The following is a 7,065-nucleotide window of genomic DNA, read 5'->3' on the forward strand; positions in this document are numbered from 1 at the left end:
AATTATTTAAAGGGTGTTAGCTCAATGGAAGAGCATCTGCTTTACAAGTAGGAGGTTTGTGGTTCGTTTCCATCGTGCCATGTTATTCGTATGGAATGATGATGATTATTTTTAAGTGATGGAGATTATTTTGACTATCACCAATGAGCTTATAGTGACATTTTCTACCCTCACCAAAATATGAAATGGTGACGGTCAATGAACACCACCATATATATGCATCAATAGTGACAACCGTGAAAAATCCATTACCATAAATCACTGATGTTCATATGAAATGGTGATGGTCAATGAACATCAGCACATATATATGCATTAATAGTGACGGTTATGAAAGATCCATAACAATAAATCATTGTTGTTCATATGAAACGATGATGGTCACTATCCATCATTATAATCATTATTGGTGATGAACCTTGAATGTCACCATCAAATCTATACTTTTGGTGATGCCACCATTGGTGATGTTCAATTTTTTGGTGATGGAGGGTAAGGTTTGTCACCGTTTCTCATATGAAATGGTGACGGTCAGTATCTGTCATTATAAATATTTATTGGTGATAGACCTTGAATGTCACCATAACACCTATACTTTTGGCGATGCCACCTTTGGTAACGTTCAATTTTTGGTGACGAAGGCTCTTTTGACCATCACCAATGAGCTTATGATGACATTTTTCGACCCTCACCAATGACCTTTTTGTTGTAGTGTAACCAATAATACGTGGGATGATGCCTTTGTAAGAATCAAACATTTATGGGAGTTCAAGGTGATTCTGTTCCAGCCACCTATAGATCTCAGGCAGGCATTGTCTTGTGCTTTCGTTCTTTAGCCCCTCAGGTCCACCTTATTTAGTATCATTTCAAATTCAAACATTTAGGACCTACACTAATACTAGTTAGATGAATAAGAATAACTCAAATTTTTATATTAGGAAGCTTATTTATGTGGATGCTAATAATGAGATCCATGTATAGTAAATTACATTTGAGTAACATATTCTTAGTACCCAAACTAATAGTAATCTATTATTAGGAGCAACCCAAGTGATATCATTGTTATGCATATCAATATTCAGAAAAGGAAACACATGCTCAAACATTGCTATCTAAACTTATGTATACCCCAAGTCACCATATAAGTGAGAACCTTGGGTGTGTTTTACTTTAGAAAATTAGTTTATTTAATTGAAATTTCATTTTATAGATTTTATCCACCGGGTTAGTGATGTCAATTAGTGGAGGGTTTACCATAGAAAGAGACCCTAACCACCTAAAATATTATTTATGGAAAATCCCTTTTAGATATGGAGATATTTTACTTTTTGTGGTGGGGATATAGGAATTGTGCTCACAACTAATCATTATTTTGCATTATTAATGTAAGAGTTTTGGGTGCATTAACGTTTCTGCAATAGTTCAATACATGCCATGGGATGCCATTGTTGTTCTAGAATGGTTAGAATGGTGCATTAATGGAGGGAGAAAACACAATATCCATGTTGGAAGAGTGCAAAGCCTTGCTTTAGTTAGGGAAGTTGAGACCATAATAGCCTTATGGGGAGAGTGTTGAGCCTATATTACATAATAACCTAGTGGGAAGAGTGTTGAGTGAAAATCACATGATATCCCCTTGGGTTGAATGTTGACACAATGACCAAGATCCTTTATCTACCCACTAGTTAGTGAAGATGATTACCAATTTAGGTCGATTTGAGAATGTGCTCATGTTCTGCACAGGCATTGTGGATGACACTGGTTTACCTAAAAGCAGGATCATGCATTAATTTCATTCAACTGATGTTATTGCCAAGTTGAAAAAAAGATGCAGTACAAGTTTCAATGTTGAAAATGCTAACCAATAATAAATGGGACGTTTCCTTTGTAAGAGTCTAACATTGATGGGTGTTCAAGTTGATTTTGTTCTAGCCACCTATAGATCTCAGTCAAGTATTGTCTTGTTTTTTTGTTCTTCAGTCCCTCAAGTCCAACTTATTTAGTATCATTTCAAACATTTGTACAAACTTTGTTAGTTGATAGGTACTCAAATAAGAAATTGAGCACAACAACAACACTTGGAGATTCAACATGTACGATTAGAAAAGTTTGCACGAGTCCTTCCTATTATCACATTTTACTTCTTTTGATGCATGTGAAAGAACCATTTAGGTTGACCCTAAGTACCACTAGTAGAAATACTGAATTTACACCATATGCAAATACTAAACACTCTTAATGGAAAAATAATTGCCTCTTTTATTATTCGAGGCATCCATTGTATCTATATATTGTTCATAAACATCAAAATTTTAATAATGGTAGTGAAAAGAAATCTTGCACAAAGCAATAATTATATCATACTATCAAGACAAGAACCTTCAAATTATTAATGACACCATTGTGTAGAGATGCAGATAATGGGCATTTAACACATGCCTCAATCTTTCCAGAATATAGAATTTTGAGTGACTGGTTTCTTGTAAATGTACTCCACAACATGCTATAATGTGATATGTTTATGCACATATTTTCTCAATATTCACACATGAGAAGGTTTGACAACTAAGAAAGAATATTTATGATGTTACTTGTTTACAAGTTTGAGAAAGACTCAAGGTTTACAGTCAAAATCTGGAAATTTTGTTTCCTGGTGGAATGTGAGACATGCTTGGATTTGTATAGTGCTTCAATGCTTGTTTAGGATCTAGGTAAGTGTGAATGAATAAAAGCTTTATGTCATTGTTCTAAATTGAATTCCCATTCTCTCTAAGTTATAAAGGGCAAGTTAAAACTGATTATACTAAGGGACAACATGTTCCATTGCCAAACTTTAACCTTATAGGGAAGTGCACTACACTTGTTTGATACTTCCACACATTTTTAGGGCATGCTAATAGAAATGTCAATGTTGTTGGATACACCGATGTTGGTTATTTTTAGTAAATCTCTTTTTCAAATATGTTGTTTTCATGAAGTATTATTTCCAACCAAGAGGATAAAGACTTGACATGCCTAGGACATATAGTGGTGTTATTTCTTCCCTGTATTTGTGTTTTATTAGTATTCCACCACTACTTAGCTTCATTATGGAGCTATCCATTTAGTATTATATTACAACAGTGATTTATTAAATGAAAAGGATTCCAGTTTGTTTAAACACCATAAATGGAAAGGAAATTTAGCTTTGAATTAGAAAAATGGAATATATTATGAAAAATATGTTTTCTGATCAAATATAGGTTTATTGCTTGATCATTAGAAAAAAAACATTCATGACAATAAGTAATGATTTTGGACACGATGAATTACAAAACTCTCTATCTCAAAACAAGTTAGCATATTCAACTTTGTATGCATTAGAGAAAAATGAATGAGTAACATTAAGTTTGTTTTCAATATTTATAGAATCATTTCAGAGATTCTAAATGGAAATTTCATGTGCTAATCTTGCTCAATTAATTATAGGGAAAACAAGGGGCATACATAATTTGTTGGTTTATGGGAATTGAATTCATTTTCCCCTGGAATAGTTGTTGACAGTTGAAGATTACTATATTGAAGCTATATTCCTGGTTAGTATCTCAATTTACAAAGTCTTGTCTTATTCTTTTCTAGTTTCTTATTATAATCTAGTGTTAGAAATACTTTGCTCCACCCATTAGATTTACACTGACCAATTTTATTGTTGAAGTGTTACTACTTTGTAGAGATAACTAGAGGAAACAATACAACTACAAAAGTGGAGAATGAGACATTCTTAGTAGAAATTGCTAGTTTTGTTGTGTTTATTTGTGACATTTTATTTGCTTTGTTTATACAGGCCATCTGGAGACAAAGTGACAACTATTTCGCAACTGAAGAAAACTTGTTCAAGTTTCTTGCTTTTATGGGGAAAAATAACATTAACAATATTGCTGATGTTGAGGTATAGATCGTATAAATCTTTTATAGTCTACTTTAGTGTATATTCCAGCGTTCATCAAATTTCATGTCTTATACTCTGCATTGTATCCTTTTTTTGTTCAGAAAAATGAACTCAATATTGATGGTAAGAAGCAGGGATTGAAGAAAGAGGAGAACAATAACACTAGAGCAAAAAAATGCATATTAAAGAAGGAGAAGGGAGTTGGTCTAGTGGTACCCATAGATTCATATCCTACATAAGGCAGACACATAGAGTCTAATGGTCAAGTCTTCAGAGTTGGTGAATTCATTTGCAATGCCTTGGCAACATAATGGTTATATTTTAAAGTGATGAAACAATATTTCATGTGTAAATTGTACTCCAACCAATATTAAGTTGGAAACTCATATTATAATACTTGACATTTTATATAATATAATTTGTGGTTGGAATTATTTATAGTTGCATTTGATATTAATTGGTCTTGTAATTAACATATGTAACTTTGCGTTTTCATATTAGATGAACACGTACAATGTGTGGCATTTTTTTTTAAATTTAGTTGTAAAATCATACTAATTAATTTATGTTGATTAATAATGAACACATAAAATCAATATAAAACTATTAAATTAGTAGTTTATGTTTATTAATGATGAACACAAATAAAATGAATATATGACTAAATTAGTTGTTTATAACAATTATTAATGAAAGTAAATGAAATGAATATAAACTACTAAATTAGTCATTTATATAATGAATATGAAACTACCAGAAAAATATAAATGACTACTTCAAATTATAAATTTGTGATTACAAATGATGACTAATTTTTGCATATATACGACTATTCGTAGCTAATTTATTGTTTCTTATAACACAACCAAAATTTAGTCACATTTTTTGGTCATTAATTGGTTTCAAATGATGACTAAAATTTTCATATATATAACTATTAGTAGCTAATTTACAGTATCTTATAACACGACAAATATTTTGGTCATATTTATTTGGTCATTAATTGGTTTTCTTGGGTGATTATTTAGTAATATATTTTTTTGTATATTTGATCAATAATTGTGTCAATCAATGGCTACATTAATGACCAAATCAATGACTACATTAATGACTAACTCAATTACTAAACTAGACCAAATCAATGACTAAATTAATGACCAAATATACTACTAGAAAGCATAATTGAGACAACCAATTAATGACTAAGCTAAAAACAACTAAAAGTTGGTTGCATTATAAGATACTGTAAATTAGCTACTATTGGTCACCGACCGAAAAATAGTCGTCTATATGCAAATTTTAGGCATTTTTTAGTAACTAATTATCCATTTTGTACTAGTGTTAGTGACGGAAGAATACTAATATTAGAATCAACCCATGAGGATGAGGGGGGTTTTAGGTGGGATGAAGAATGAGAAAAATTAGACAATCCAATGATGGAGGAAGACAAGTTAGAGGGGAAACCATTAGTGGAGGTATCGCTTGCAATTGTTGTCAATTAAAATATGTCATCATCCAATGTGACCTAAAATCTTGGTGGATTTATAAGTTATATAGAAAGAATCCCCATTTAGCTATAACATAATGCATCCCGGTGATAGAGGCAAGGGCCATCATGGCAATATGTGTGGTGGTGGCTTTGGCAGAAATTTTGGCGATTTTCCAAGTTTCCTAGATCCTTTTTCTGGATTCGGCTTATTTGGTGGAGGGGGATTTGGCAGAGGGGTAGGAGGACAAAGCTTGGTGGAGGAATTCTTGGGCCATGATCCATTTGATGGTCCTTTTTTCTAGCACCCATTTGGGGGCTTTTTCGCCCCTCCTGGCAACAGTTTGTTTGGTTTCGACAACATTTTTAGGTTGATGAGGGGAAATATGGGCATGGGTATGATCATGGGCATGTTGGATGATGAGCCATTCCGTCACCCTTCCAACAAGGTTTTTATTGAAAAGAGTCCCTTCAATCTGTCAAAACCACAAGGCTGACGAGGACCTATGATTGAGGAGCTGCCTAATGATGATGAAGCTCGAGCAACCCATAGTTGAACACCGAGATGAGGAGGCCGTTTCACGTGATGTAGAGGATGAATCAAGAAATATCAGACAACAGGACTAATCATCTCAGACCAAACATAATTTTACCTTGCAATCATTCAACTACCATAGATCTACAATTTTTGGGCCCAGAGGTGTCTCTTATATTTCTTCATCGAAAAGGAGGATTGGTCCAAATGGGGTGATGAAAGAAATATCATTCATCTCAGACCCACCCTAATTTTACTTCTCAGTCATTCAACTACCATAGATCTACAATTTCTGGGCCCAAAGGTGTCTATTATACTTCTTCATCTAAAAGGAGGGTTGGTCCAAATGGGGTGATGGAAGCAGAACATCATGAGAAAGATAGCTCGGCTGGTATTGAGAATAGTGGAGTTGCTTGGGAAATTTGTGACAAGATGCATGGTGTGTGTAATAAAAAGAATGCAGATGGCATGGAGAATACTGTAGAGACTCTTTAGAACTTGACTGAAGAGGAAGCTATCAAATTCAATGAAACTTGGGGAACACATGCAGCAAGTTCTCTCCCTGGATCAAGAAGTAGATCAAGGATGCTAGAAGGCAACGGTAGTGGATCATCTGGTGGACCTCAACTTCACTTGCCCTCTACTTAAGGTCATTCATAGAACGACCTGGAGTTAGGTGATATTAAGATATCTTCTTATGCATGACATGTAGCCTCACCCTCTCATCTTGGGAAGCTTGTAAGTTTCAACTTCACAGGTTGTTGAGCATGAGATGATTATTCTTTACCTTGGTAATCAATATGTCATCTGAGTCCCATCCATGCTTTTATTGTTACAACTGATAGGAAATTAAGTTTGAACCTTGTGTTATGCGTGAGCGTATTGACAAGAGAGTTCCTTTCCGAAATAGCTAGGTGAATCTTTTCTATGTCGTATCATGTCTTCTTTTGATTTATTTTTATTGTTGGATGTTTATGTTTAGATCTTTGCTATTTGTATTTTTATATAGTGCTATGATATATCTTGAGCTCTATGCTTTTTATTTTACCATAATTTTGTAGCTTTTTTAGTAGCTGCATGTACATGTATACCTTCATTTTGTCATCAATCTGCAAC

At 33.5% G+C, this 7,065-nt stretch overlaps 1 pseudogene; it reads left to right on the forward strand.

Moving 5' to 3' along the window:
* The first annotated feature begins 5,512 nt into the window (after positions 1-5,512).
* On the forward strand, positions 5,513-6,629 carry LOC149191304 (uncharacterized; annotated as a pseudogene).
* The last annotated feature ends 436 nt before the right edge of the window (positions 6,630-7,065 follow it).

The sequence above is a fragment of the Pinus tabuliformis genome, chromosome 2_2, assembly GCF_031772625.1.
Source record: "Pinus tabuliformis cultivar Carrire ecotype Pingquan chromosome 2_2, CPIR1, whole genome shotgun sequence".
Lineage (NCBI taxonomy): Eukaryota > Viridiplantae > Streptophyta > Pinopsida > Pinales > Pinaceae > Pinus > Pinus tabuliformis.